This window comes from Brassica rapa, chromosome A05 (assembly GCF_000309985.2).
Source record: "Brassica rapa cultivar Chiifu-401-42 chromosome A05, CAAS_Brap_v3.01, whole genome shotgun sequence".
Lineage (NCBI taxonomy): Eukaryota > Viridiplantae > Streptophyta > Magnoliopsida > Brassicales > Brassicaceae > Brassica > Brassica rapa.
In genome coordinates, this window is record NC_024799.2 from 23,761,862 (window position 1) to 23,776,959 (window position 15,098).

Below are 15,098 nucleotides of genomic sequence, written 5' to 3' on the forward strand. Positions count from 1 at the left end.
AAAAAATAGGATGGACATAAATGATATATGAACTATGAATAGTATTTTGTAAAGTTGACTTAGATAACACATCTGCACATCCATTTCCAGTCCTTTTTGATGCCTAAATTCAATTTCTTCAGAGCAGTTATTCTACAAAGAGATCGTATGAGATATTGTTTTGATATTCAAATTTGTTTCTTGACTATTAAGAAGATTGATAACTGTAAAAATATCTCATTCGAATATGTTATGTTTATAACCGAATCCCCAACATGAGACAAGTTTGTTTTAAAAGTAAATAATTTTATTTTTCTTATATTATATAATAAATATATATTATTTACTGATAATTAAAATATAGTTATTCATCTATCACAAATAACTATGCAAATATGTGAATCAAGTACAACAATCAAACAACATAATGATTTTCACAAAGAAAATTTAAAAAATATATTTATGTTATGTAGTCTTATTTTATATTTTTTAAATAATGTAATACAATATTATACATTATTTTTTTAGAATTTAGAAATACATATAATATCTTATCCGCGCGTAGTGCGGTTAAAAAATCTAGTATATGTAGATTCTAGATAGTTTAATCATTTAATGGATGAAAGAACTAAGTAATCAAAAAAATTATAAAGGGAAATTGTCACTAATACCACTTTTCATTTATACACTAACCAATTATACCACCAGATTTTTAATGGTCAAAATACCATTGTACCCTTAAATAATTAAACCTAAATTACTCTCCTTCTCCCCCACGACAGATGTCTCTCGCCGGAGATATCGGTAAGGTTTCTCTCGCCGGAGATATCAGTCAGGTTTCTCTCGCCGGAGGTATCCTCTCCGATCCGATCGGTGACTGTGAGATCGTAATTGAGTACGCCTCTCATTTCAGGTAACGATGAGTGAGGGACTCAGACTGCTCTCTTCGCCACTGGTGCTTTTGGTCTATAGTAAGCCTTCTTCACACCTTTCATTGTATTGTTGGTTTTGATCTAATGATTTTAATTTTAATTTCATGCTCTAGAAGTACAAGTCGGAGCACCAGAAATGAGAGAGAGCTCCGATATTAAATATTTAATCTCCCACGGATACGATTTAATCAACTTACTGAACTCCAAGAACGGATTTGACGTCGTATCGCGCGCAAAGCTTCAACCACTCAATAGCTCTCCACTTTGCTTGCAATGAGGATTTCAATCAGATTTAGGAATCTATTAAAGGTTAGTTTCTTCACTTGGATCTCTAGAAAACTTCAAAAGACTGATACTTTACAAGAATCAACAATATAAAAGTGTTCAATTTGTTTTGTTTTGTTTTTAAAAAAAATACAGACTGTAAGAAGAAGCTAGAAGCTTGCAAGAAGAAAACAGAGGAAGCTTATTCAGATGAATCAGCAGGAGACGATGACATTGAGCGTCTTCAGAAAGAGCTTGATGAAGATATGGAACTAGAAAGCAAGATAAATGACGAGCTTAGATAAGTGTATATACTTTAGTTTCTAGTCCCTTGGTTCAGTGACAAGAAAAGTCTTTGTTCTGTCTGTCAATACAGTCGTTGCTGATGAACTCAAAGACCTGAATGCACAATGGACATCGGTTGATGAAAAGAGGCAATCTTTAAAGAGTAAAGACCGGACGAGTTGAGAGCTGAGTAAGATGCAATAGCTTCTTCTGAATGTTTGGTAAGATATTGGGCTTCTCAACTCCTCTTTTTATCTGCAGGAAGAAGCTTTCTATGTATGCTTGTGTCACAAAGGTTATACCAGAAGCAGACGTTAATGATCCATCAAAGATATCAGGCTGTATCCTTATATGTATGCTTGTGTCACAAAGGTTATACCAGAAGAAGACGTTAATGATCCATCAAAGATCTCAGGCTGTATCCTTTTTCTTTTCATCATCTCTCTACTTCACGAGTCTCATTCCTTGAGTGTTTTGAATCCTTGATTTAAAGTATTCATTAGATATGGTTTGAGAAGTTCCAATTAGAGACAAATAAGATGACGGCCTATGAGACATGTATAATGGTTTATAAGATGTTTATATTAGTTATAATGGTTTATAAATTATTTGTAAGGAATTATATATAATTTATAAAGGTTTATAAATAATTCTGAAGATTTATAGATCATTTGTAATGGTTTCTAAGTTATTTATATTGGTTTATATACACTCTGGTCTGGATGATCTTGCAGCAGCCTGCAAGGCAATGGAAGGTGTAGAAGTAATTAATGAGATTTGATGTAGGAGAGAGTAAAGAAGGGTCGGGTATGGCTAACGAAGCGGTTTTCTTTTCCAATCTATTCTCGGAATGGGACTGTACTCCTTCGCCAGCCTCTTTGATATACCTTACACTATTTGTAGGCTCAACAAGTTTTGATGAACTTTGAGGAACCGTTGAAGGATTATGTTCGTTATGTGCAATCCATCAAGGTGATTTTCTCTAGCTTTTGCCTTTGGGATTAGATTCTGTTTATGCACACTAGACATGTCTGGACATTAAACTCTACCCTCTTGCTTTCGTTTTGTGTATTCAAGGCGACAATAGCATAACGAGGCACTGCATTCAGGCAACATTGTGAATTGGCAGAAACAACAAAGTTAAAGGAAATAAACCTGTATGATATATATTCTGAGTCAAATATGATTACTTTGGAACATTCTATAAACCCTTCTCTTTTACTTGCAGTGACAAACTCATGCTCACATGTTCTGACAAAGTAGGAGAAGCTGAGAAGGAATACAGAGAGGTAACAACAGCAACTCCATATACGGTGGTGCTTAGGAAGCAACAATAAGATTTGAGAGGATGGTGAAGAGAATGAAAAGAGATAGTGAGGTTCTCAATGCTCAATTATACCTTTTCATAAGGCCTTGTAAAACAAACTATAAAAGAATGATGTTCTTTAATAAGCAAAGAAATGGTGGAAAGTTGGTTAATTTGGTGATTTATAAACTCTTATAAATAGATTTAAACCTTGTAAATTAATTTATAAACACTTATAAATAAATGTATGAACTCTTATAAATAGCTTATAAGTTCTTGTAAATAGTTTTACAAACCCTTTTAAATAGTTTTATGACCTTTATAAATAGTTATATAAATATTTATATGTGTTTTATAAACTTTATAGATGGTTGATACAAGGTTTTATAAGCTCTTATAAAATTTATAAATAGTTCATAAATGGTTTTATAAACCTTTATAAATTGTTATATAAATATTTATATGGTTTTATAAACCTTTATATTTTTTTTATAAACCCTATATAAACTCTTCAAAACCCATTAAAACCTTTTATAATCCCTTACAAATCTTATATAAGGTTTTATAAACTTATTGAAACCCTTTATAAACTTTATAAACCCTTATAAATTCTATATAAAATCTTTATAAACACATGTAAGTGATTTTGTAAAACCTTTATAAATTTTTATAAACCATTATAAACATTTTAAACATTTTGTGATGACTTGAAAAAAAAACTTATGGGAGCTACAAAGCAGTTTCAATATGTTTTTACTGTGAGATCAGAGGTTAGATTTGTACCCGAACCTCTTCTTTGGAGATGAAGTGTTTAAATCCTTTTAGGAGTTATGATAGTTAGAGGTGATCTTGCAGTAGAATGTGGATGGGAGAAATTAGCTAATATACAAGAAGAGATTATAGCTGTTTGCAAAGTTACTAGTGTACGTGATTTTGGCGACTAAGGTTATTTGAATTGCTTGTCAATGGTCTTCCAGCTCGAGCTGAGATCACATATGCTGCAAATGGCAGAAGGTCAAAAAAATTTCACTGGAAGTAAACATGATCCTGCTAAACATTCTTTGTCTAACTATGGAGTTTGAATATTTTTGCAGGGTGAGTTGTGTGATGTTGAACAAAGGCAAGCATATAGTTGAAGTTGTTTCAAAGTTGTTTATAAATCATTTGTAAGAGTTATAAATTAATGGTTTATATATCATCTATAAAATGTATACATATTATTTATAATGGTTTATAAATTATTTATAAGGATTTATATATAATTTATAAAGATTTACTTATAATTTTTATAAGAATTTATAAATGATCTATAAACAAACTCTTCTAACTGATTTATAATCACTTCTAAATTGATTTCTAAACTCTTATAAATTGGGTTATGAAGATTATTAAATTCTTATAATATTTTGAATAACTCTTATAAATAGATTTATAAACCTTGTAAATTAATTATAAACACTTTTAAATAAATGTATTAACTCTTATAAATAGCTTATAAGTTCTTGTAAATAGTTTTATAAACCCTTTTAAATAGTTTTATAAACCTTATAAAAACCCTTATAAATTATTTTACAAACTCTTATAAATTTTTTTTTATAAGTCTTTATAAATTATTATAGACTCTTATAAATGATTTAAGAAACTTTCTAATTGATTATTAAACCTATAAACCTTATAAATTGTATACATATCCCTTATAAATTGTATACATATCCTTTATAAATTGTTTATAAACTTTCATAACATTTTTATAACCAGTTATAAATGATTTATAGACTTTATTAATTATTTTATAAATCTTTATAAATGGTTTAGAGACTTTTTAAAAATAATTTGTAAACCTTTATAAATAGCTTATAAAATATACAAATTGTTTTATAACTTTTTATAAATGATTTATATGTTGCAAAAATTGCTAACTTCACGAATAGTCACAAAAATTGCTAGGTTGGCACTGACGTGAAGACTACTTTGAGCGACAACTAAAGCTGCTTCATCTCTGCTGATACATCTTAGAATGATTTCAAGAACTTCAGAATACTGAAAAATTAATGAGATCATCAATGAATGAATCAATGTCAAAACAGATAGACATTAAATGGCCAAAAACCACCAAACCATTTCCCAAAATTACAAAATATTTAAAAAACTCAAAATTCCATTAATTATAGGTGAACACAAAATGGAAAATGAAACTTCACTATAACAACTTATGCACTAGGAACTCAAGTACCTGAATTTCACCATCTCCTGAATTATTAGCCACTAAGTCCTCCATCTGAAACAGTTTCACGAAGTCAACCACATAATATAGAGAAGCCAAAACTAATTTAGTAATTGTAAAAAAGTATAAATAGCCACTTTACTAACCTTCTGCGTAACAATATGATACTTATCCAGTGCATCTCTCGTAGACAGAGAAGGCTGGACGATATTACCTCCACCAAGACGCTCCATGGTAGCAGCTGAAGTCAACGTCTGCAACGATGTTCCAGTTTCCTTGTGTATAAAATAAGAAGCACAAATCAGTGATTTAATTTAAAAGGTAAGCGAGTCAAAATTTGAAAACACACAGTAATCTCACTTTCATAGCAGTGTTGGAAAATTCAACCAGGCTCAACTCTTCCCAACTTCAACCATATAGCTCATGGAACATGTAACACTTGCTCTGTCAGTGTCATGATCTCCTCAACTCTGCTGCTTCTCTCAACAGAACCAAAGCTATTCAATTTTCAATTTCCAGATCCATCCACACAAGGAGGCTGTTAAAGTAACCAAACATTCAAAATCGATATAGAAAGCCTGAAAATTTTCTGCCACGAGAACCGCACCGGTGGAATGAGAGAGAGACGGTGGATCTCCGGTGAATCGGAGGCAGAGAGGAAGAAAAAAGATCGCAGAGAGAGAGGGAGAGAGGAAGAGAAGAGGATCGCGAGAGAGAATTAGGTTAGGGCTAGTATGGTCTTTTGGTCATTAATGAAAAGTGTATTTGTGAAAATGTCCCCATACTTGTAGTATACTTGAAATGTGGTACCAAAGAAAGTGTATAAGTAAAATTTCCCCAATTATAAACCGTCGCAACATAGAATTTGTTATAGCAAACTTATAAAACGATGGAGAGGATAATTTTTGAACAACAAGTTATTATACATATTATTGCTAATTTTTGGTTAAATATTAATGAATTATAGACAAAAGAACTCACAACTTAAAAATACTAAAAAATGAATAACCACATTTATGTATATAAAATAAATATTTAATTAAAAGAAAATTTTATTTTGATAAGATTTGTAAGTTTATAAATAACAAAAAGTATTAAAATTAGTAATAAATATTAATGATAGAATTTATTCATTTTGAAAGAAAAAAATGAAGGTAAAAATTGGAAATGCCAAAAGTTTAGTAAAAAACAATTGGAAATGCCCTGTGTTATAATTCAGATTTTAAACTCTTATATTTTCATGTTAGTTAACCTATAAATTGGTGTGCCTTGGTCAACATTTTCTCCTCGCCAAGTCTAGTCCCGGCGTGCCGTAGTGATATCAATCCGGTTACTCGGTCAAGACAGACCCATTCAGCTTTAGATCCATGAAATTCACATATGTTAGTTTTGTCCACTCCGATTGTCTAGTATATTTCCAACTTGAGTCCGGTCCAGACCAGGGGCGGACTTAAGGGTTAACGTACCGGGGCACGTTCCCCAACTAATTTGTTATTTTTCTTTAATATTTTATACGAAGTATATAGAATGCCCCCATCAAAAATTTAATACAATGTGAAATTTATTTATGTCCCGCCCCCATCTATATTTAAATCTAGATCCAGCCCTGGTCCGGACTACATGGTTAGCTCAGGAGTAGTATTTTTTAAAGATTCATCAATTAATATGATTAATTGTTGTACAAATCTAATTAGTGTTCAAAGTGAAACTTAGTCAAACAAACTAATTGACGAGTAGTATCGTTAGTCTCACATATGACATAAGAAATATATAAAGAATATATGTACGTAGGCTCCCTTGACTCGAGTGTCGAGAGAGTATATCTACACTTACGGGAGATCTCGAGAGTTTTTAGTCCTCTATCAGATCAGTTAAAGACCCTTTGATCAATACAACTATATATTTCATCGTTCGGACATGCAGGGCCGGCTCATAGTTTTTAAGGTCCTTTGGGCAAAAATATTTTTAGACCCTTTAGTAATTATATAGAAAACATTTAAGCATATTTTTTAAAAAACTATATTGTATAAAATATTATTAACTTTAGATGTAAAAACATATAAAATAAAAGTTATTTAAACATATTTATACTTATTTATTTCTTCATAAAAAATTCTAAAAAAAATTATTTTTTGAAAAATTTGGACTCTTAATTTGATGGACCCGGGGTGGTCATATTTATACTTATTTATTTCGCCCGCATAGTTAAGCCGGCCCCGGGACGTGAGCTGCTTCTGCGGGCCGGATTGCCTATATAACATGCAGAAATGATCAGTTGTGACCACCGGACGTGGTAGACTAGTGATTAGCTCGGTCCAACTCCCCACTTAGTTTTCTCTTATTTTTTAAACATGAGTGTTACAAAAATAAAAGACTACTTGTGCATGCAGCTAACCACGTATCCCTCTAATTCTTCTTCTCTTCAACGGTGATCATTTTGACACAAGAAGCGAACGTGCAGCCTTGCAGGTTTCAAATTTGACGTGAAATGCAGACTCTAGATCGAATCAATGGAACAAACAATCTACGTGAGCGTCTTGCCTTCTCCTACATACTCTCGACATAGCTGCCACTGGATCAAGGCAGATATATATAATGTTAAAGGTTTACCAAGCCAGTAAAGCTAACTCCTTTGTGGTATACCATGTTAAGAATGGGTTACTAGTTACTACGTACTGCTGATAGGAACGTGGCGTGAATAATGAAGAACTTGTTGACGATGTTTTCATAAAATCCCTTATATATTAAAAGAGGAGCATTGGAGTTAATGCTTTCACACCATGTATGACACGTGTCCATTGTACAGAGACTCTCACAAATTAGTTGCCTTAATTGGTTTTGCTATTATAGAATTTTTGGAAACGTTTCATTGATCTAGAAAATTAAAAAAACCACTCGTGGAATGAGTTATCACGTAAAGCTTAAGCTACGACATCACCGTACCATCGTAAAGATTATTTCCCATCATGAAGACTTTCCAGAACAAATACGGGTGTGCTCTGTGAGTGCATATCGCGAAGCACTAGATAGTAACACATGTAAGTTAGAAACACAGAATCGAGAAGATGAAGACGTAATTAACTTTTCTCTTATACGGGAGATATAAACATTCATATCGGCGAAGAACTCAGCATGAACACTTTCAAGAAGAGAACACTCTGAATCTTAGAAACGATACATCACCGAGCTCGCTAAGCATTTTTCATCCACACTGCATAATGGTTCTTGAACGTGTATATATTGTATGAACTATATAACCCACTCTTTTCTCTTAGAAGAGAGACATGACTATTCATCTCGACGAGAACACTTTGAAGCAGAGTACACTCTGTATCTTAGAACCGAGACATGACCAAGCTCGCTAAGGTGCGCAGCTCCACACTGGAGATTTTTTCGTTTTATTAGTATTCTATTCACATTTATATTTTTGTTTTGGCTTTCAATATCTTACTTAAGAACTATTATGATAAATTCTTTAATTATGCATCTTAATAATAAATGAGCTTTTAAGTTATAAAAGACTTATTTTATTGTTTAAATATGTTTTTACCGTTCTTGAAACTTTCTTCCGGTGTTATAAAGTCCTACTTTATCAATCATATATTGCAAATACAGACTTTATTTTGGATGTCAAACATTAAATCACCGAGTCAATTCACTCCGCGCAAGGCGCGGGTTATCACCTAGTAACAAAACTAAAAAGGCTCTTTGTGGATTTACAGTCGGTTTGAACTCCAAAGAATACGATAGACGCAAGATACGTTACAACAAAATGGGCCCTTTGTAACTGGGCTGGTAAGCCTACATAAGATGAATATACTATAGGTTTTTGATAATTTGTGAAATGATGGAACCATGGAATGAATTCACGACATCACGTATAAGTAGTAGTATCGTTCATATTAATTTTAGTAGATTTGAGGTTTGATGTTGAACAGAAACTGAAGCTATCCTGAATGAGATAAAGATGAAAAAAGAATCTTGGAAATTTTGATTAATGATTCTGTTCGGAGTAAAATGTCGATGTACAAGTTATTATATACAATTATAATTTATTGGTACAAACTGGTTCTATCTAACTAACTAAAATCTAAAGCTAATGCGTAAACCACATTATCGTATCTAATATTACTTTATTTAGTTTTTGACATTTCTTCAATTAGTTAAAACCATTCGATACAATCAGTGACAAACATTTCAAAATGTGGTTATTCTCATTCAAGTTGTTTATGTTACGTCATATTCTATTTATTTATTAACATGATAATTTTTGATATTATGCTAAACAAATTTGCATGTACTATTTTTTTACCAGGGAAAGTTGGATAAGTTACAAACATGCCATTAAGATTCCAAAATCGGATAGTTTTGGACCTTTTGGTGTTTAAAACTTAGGTCATTAATTTTTACAAAAAAAAATAAAAAACTTAGGTCATTAGTTGGTTGAGATCAAGTAATTAATTCAGAACAAGAAAAGACTGAAGTAGTCGTTGCCAAAAGGGACACCTGTTCCCTGAATCATTGGACACTTCTCTAATTTTTCTCTAATTAATCCTCTTTCTTTAATCAACTTTTCGTTTAATTATACTGTTAACCGTAACTTTCGTTGTAGCCCTAAAAAGAAAATTCTTCATTCTCAAAATGTTTAAAAACAAGAATCACAATTAAGCACACAAACAAATCTTATGTTTATTCAGATATAGCATTTTGTTCTTATGAAAAAGAACATATAAGGTTGTGATTGTATAGTCACTCTAGCACAACTTTTACTCCAAGAAGTTATTTATTTACTCTGTGTTTTACGAATAACTCACCAATCAGGTAGAAATCATTTATTTCTTTTTTATTCTACTCACTATTCAAATAAATAGAAATACACACCCAACTTTACTCTCTCTTTTGCTAGAGTAATACACTTTTTTCTTATTTCTTTTTATTTTATTGGTTTCCACATTTTAGTTTTACTCCATTTTCGACCTTTAAGCTATGATTGTATGTCAAGTTTAGCGATAATATTTCAGCTGGAATCTTATTCCACTCACTTCAGCCGGTGAATTTACCAATCAAGTGGAAAACAAATTTAATCATATTCAATTATGTTTCGCTCGCTACTGTTTAAACCAAGGTATACTAGTTACCTTTTTCCATCGTAGTTTTTTTTTTAACGCTGATTTATTACGATCTTACAATTATGATATAGGAAAGATTACATAGACGATTCGACAACCGACAATACTATCTGCTTTATGAAGACCTACGCCAACTGCATCACCTGAGCCGTCCTATGAAGATCCACGCCTGGCCAGATTTACTTGCACCATGTTGAAGATCCCTTGAAAGTCTTTTCTCTGTAATCTGCATAATTGTTTAATAAACCGCTTTCTCCGGGACTTGAAACCTGGATTTCCTGTAATCTGCAATAAATTGTATAGTCTGGGATTCGAACCCCAGACCTAGGTGTAGAAGCCTTTAAACCTTAACCAATAGGCTACGGTGCTTCCACCTTTTTCCATCGTAGTTTATAGAGAGGAAATCATTTACTCTGCTTCTAACTTTTATTATTCATTTATTTGTTTATTCCAACGCTTTTTTTTATTTACTATCACTTTTATTCATATTTACTCTACTTTAATTATTCCTATTTACTCTACTACTTACCAGTTACCAATCACACTTTTAATTTTTATTTTGATTTACTCTAAAGTTACCAATCATACCTAAGTATATGACTGAAAGGTACTTTTAGAGTAAATATTTGAGTGGAAAACTTAGTTATTCCCAGTTACTCTCATAAATCACCAATCAGGTGAAAATATATTTTTATTTATTTACTTCCACTACTATTGAAATGGAATAAAATGTTACACTACTCTACACATGAGTGAAACTTAATTTAATTTATTTTTCACCCATTTACTCTATTTTCCTCTCTCTCTACACATGAGTGAAACTTAATTTAATTTATTTTTCACCCATTTACTCTATTTTCCTCTCTCTCATTTTAACCTTTTCACTAGGGTATGACTGTACGTCACTTTTGGCGATAATAATTCAGCTAAAAACATATTACTCTCAATTCTGCTGGTCTGTTTACCAATCAGATGAAATAAAGAATTAATGATATTTTATTCATTTACGCTGGTCACTGTTTAAATAGAGGTAATGTGACCTTTTTTTTCCATCGTAGTTTTTGAGGAGGGAAACCTTTTCTTGCCACTAACTTTTTTTTTTGTTTGTTTTTTATCATTTCTTTTCTCATATTTCATCTAGTTTACTCTGTTACTTTTTCACCAGTTTACTCTATTATAATTACTCTAATTTATGCTAATATTTACCAGTCACTCTTATATTTCACCTTTTTATTTTTCTCTTATTTACTCCAAAATTACCGATCACACTCTAAGTAATATCAACAGACGGCCGATGATGTTTAGGACGAAACCTTTTCAGCGATAACAAATTGATTGTTTAAGGTTGTCACGCGAATCTATTATATCTTATATATTAAAACAGAAGTCACCACTTTTTTTTATGTGTAATTTTTTTAAGTTGGACCTTCTATTAGATAATTACTTTGATGAAATTTTCTATTTGCATAATAATATCATAACAGTAATTATGGTTGCATTTTAGTCTTTTATTTTCCTAAACAACTAAGTAAACGTATTATTAATGAGATATTTTCCTGATTTCCTTCCTAAACATATGCTTCTTCTTTTTTTTTAACGTGCGACATATTATTTAAATTTAATTGTAGCTATTAATTAAAAAGGAACATTATAAACTGTATTCTTTCACCTAGAGTTCAAGAGAACTATAATACACATTATTAATATAGCCATGATTTAATATCTTCATCTTTTTATATGAAATACAAATAAATATATATTAGAACATTCTAACAAAATACTTTTAAAAAGAATTCAGAATCATTTTAAAATTTACTTAACAAGTAATTAATTTAAATTTAAATAATAATAAACTATAACTAGAAATTATAATCTAATTTAGTTTTTATTTATATATATTTTTTAAAAAAATATAAAAATATTATTAACTATATTTTAATGATATTTAAAAATTAAATGATTAATTTTCTAAAATACATTTTACAAAGATTTTCAAAAGATTTTGTTAGAAAGATCCATTTCTATTTCCAATAAAAAAATAAAACTATTTTACCGAAATTAGTGTATTTCAAGTAATTTCTCAAATAAGATCATTACTACAAAATTATTTTGAAGTACAATATATTATAGCTTATTTTAAAAATATGGGAAATTGCCACAAATAGCACATTCATAGTACCATTTTTCATGTTTATACTAACCACTTCTATCTTCACTTTTAATGAAGAGTAAAAGACAATTATACCCTTAGGATTAACTAATATAGACTTAGGGTTTAGAGTTGAGGGGTGGAGTAGGGTTTTTGGAATGTGAAATTTAGGATTCTAATAAATATATAAAAAATAGTTTCAAACATAATTTTTGTTTTTCAAAAATTTTTTTGAAAAAAGTAAAAAAAAATTCGAAAAAAAAAATTTCAAAAAAAAAATTTATAAAAAGTTCAAATTTGAAAAAGTATAATTCGAAAACATAAAAAAATTTTACTTTTTTTAATTTTTTAATTTTTATTTAAATAATAATTTATTATATATATAAATAACAAGGGCATAAGAGTCTTTTGCCATTTAAAATAAGGTATTTTGAAAATGTCTCTTTAGTGGTGGTAAAAATGAAAAGTGGTACCATGAAAGTGGTAAACATGTAATTTCCCCTATAAACATTTGTCATAAAAAAAATGATGTAAAATAGTATTATTACATAATAATGTTTTCAAAATAAATTTTGTTACATAAAAAATTTATAAAATTTATAATGATAATATATAAGTCACATAAACAGATATTATAGAAATATAATATTAAATTACATTAAGTTATTGATAAATTTTGTTATATAAATTTAAAATATTTTAGCTTAGAAAGAAAAAATCTGCACGGATGTGCGGATCGAGATCTACTATAAGTTATAACCAATAATTGCTTCAAAAGGCTCCACGTCACGTAGCATTAGAGACTTTAGAGTGAGCTGCAGGCTGACAAAAAAAAAAGAGTGAACTGCAATTTATTAAAGTAATATTATTGGCGAGCAATAATAATTACGTAGAAAAATGGCCGCCACGGTGGTCCAGACATAATCCACGTGATGCTCGTTGTCATATGGCGAAAGGCCCACGCTGTTCCACATCATCGCGCCAGCTGTCTCCAGTTCCCCTAAACGCAGTCATTTTATAACCGTCGGATATAACAAATCCAACGGTTGAGAAGGCATCATTAACCTTTTTTTTGTGTTCTTTGTTTCGGTAAGGGTGAATGTATAAATTTATCTTTTTAATGCAAACCTCTTATCAATTAGCTAATTTTGACTATTTTTTAGTACTTACAACAATTTAGAACGAATTGTTCGATATATAATGTCGTAAATCGAAACGTGTATCATTTGTAAACCCTTTGATTAATACTATTTACAAAGGAATAAAACTATATATGATCAAATCAATATCAAGTTGACGAGGGCATATAAGCATATTAGTATATACTCCCTTTTGTTTATACATATATTCTATTATCTAATTGCTTTCTAATGATTCTATTCTACACCTTTCAGAGACGCCAATGGTCCGAGGGCAAGTCGAATCCAACTTACTAATGATACTTCTGAGTTATGAGTATGATGTTCATTTTGCCCACCTCTTAATATGTAAATTTAGTTATAATTTATAAATTATCCTTATTATACTCTCATTCATTATTGACACGTTCATGTAGTTGCTGTTTATATGCTCGTCAACTTTGTCTCTGACCACCTACAAAAAAAACTGAAGTTTTTGAATTTCTTTATATACACCGACACCTTACTTACATCATATAGGAAAATTCAACCATTTTGTATATAACATACACATGAACTGGTTTAGTATACTAATAGAATTAACTATTTTGATAATACCACGAAACATCTAAAATCAATAAGAATGTCTCATCCATCAAAATCCAAGGGCAAGAGGAGTTTGTAAACCCGTACACGTTTGGTTAATCTTCACACCGTAAGAAAAATATGAATCCTTTATTATTATTATTATTATTATTCAATGAACGGTCAAAACGAGTTTGACATGATTTTGTAAATAAGAAAACTAACGTTCCCGAAATGCTGATCACGTTTGTCATTGACTTCATGATGTTAGATTGTTAATTGTTATCACGATGTGGAAGCAAATATCAAACGCAGAGTAAAACTATAGTCTAGAATGAATCATTAAAACACACACTAAATGATTATGGTTGTGGGTTTACTCGTTTGAAAAACACACACTAAATGCAAACATGCATAAATGGGGAAAAAATGAAGGCAACACAAGAAATTATCAAAAATTCAGCCAGCTGCTCTAATCAAGGAAAATGCTAAGAGGAAGAATATAATTTATATACTTAACCGCATCTTAGTGGCTTAATGGTTTCCACTAGGGGAGGAGTTGTCCTGTTGATCAAGGCCAGAGATCGACTTCCCTCTAGTGCGAAATTATTAGCTTTACGTGTGGTCACGCGGATATGAGTTCATGCTTACAGTTCATTTGAATATCCGAGAGAGGATCTATCCGTCAGTTGCATCTCTCATCCGAACATTAGATCTGTATATTTAATAGATATGGGTTTAATCCTTTTACTTTCAAAAAAATAAAAAATTATGTACTTTATTTTATGGTTTTGTTACTATCTTTTATATATTTTCCTCTTTAAATGATTTATGAATTCACCATCTCGCTATTTCTAGCTATTAATATTTAATCTCTGTTTATTGGATGTACAGATTCATGCTGTCTTTCTCTAAATTTATATAGGAATGATCTATAATTTGTATGCATGTTCTTACATCATTTGTCCCACAAGAGTTATTTATATACTTACATTGCTTTCTTCTTTCTAATTTCCACATGTCATGTTATTATTCGTTCTAAAATAATACTCCTTCTGTTTCGTATTAAGTGTTATTTTTGATTTTCAATGCAAAATTTATTAATTTTATTTAACAATTTATTTTTA

General features: G+C 30.4%; 2 long non-coding RNA genes across 6 annotated transcripts; one reads left to right on the forward strand and one right to left on the reverse strand.

Annotated features, from left to right (window-relative positions):
- LOC103870052 lies at positions 1 to 8,685 on the forward strand. 5 transcript variants are annotated; one of them, XR_004458419.1, is made up of 7 exons: positions 1 to 1,650; positions 1,722 to 1,878; positions 1,964 to 2,018; positions 2,195 to 2,267; positions 2,364 to 2,432; positions 2,538 to 2,617; positions 2,689 to 5,908. It is a non-coding gene; the product is annotated as an uncharacterized LOC103870052 (long non-coding RNA). The 5 variants fall into 5 exon arrangements; XR_004458420.1 differs by having other exon boundaries at positions 1,722 to 2,432; positions 2,689 to 5,311; positions 5,362 to 8,685; XR_004458416.1 differs by having other exon boundaries at positions 1,964 to 2,432.
- On the reverse strand, positions 4,805 to 12,435 carry LOC117134218. Its single transcript, XR_004458421.1, has 2 exons — positions 10,494 to 12,435; positions 4,805 to 10,128 (listed from the first exon to the last, which is right to left on the reverse strand). It is a non-coding gene; the product is annotated as an uncharacterized LOC117134218 (long non-coding RNA).
- Between the last annotated feature and the right edge of the window lie 2,663 nt (positions 12,436 to 15,098).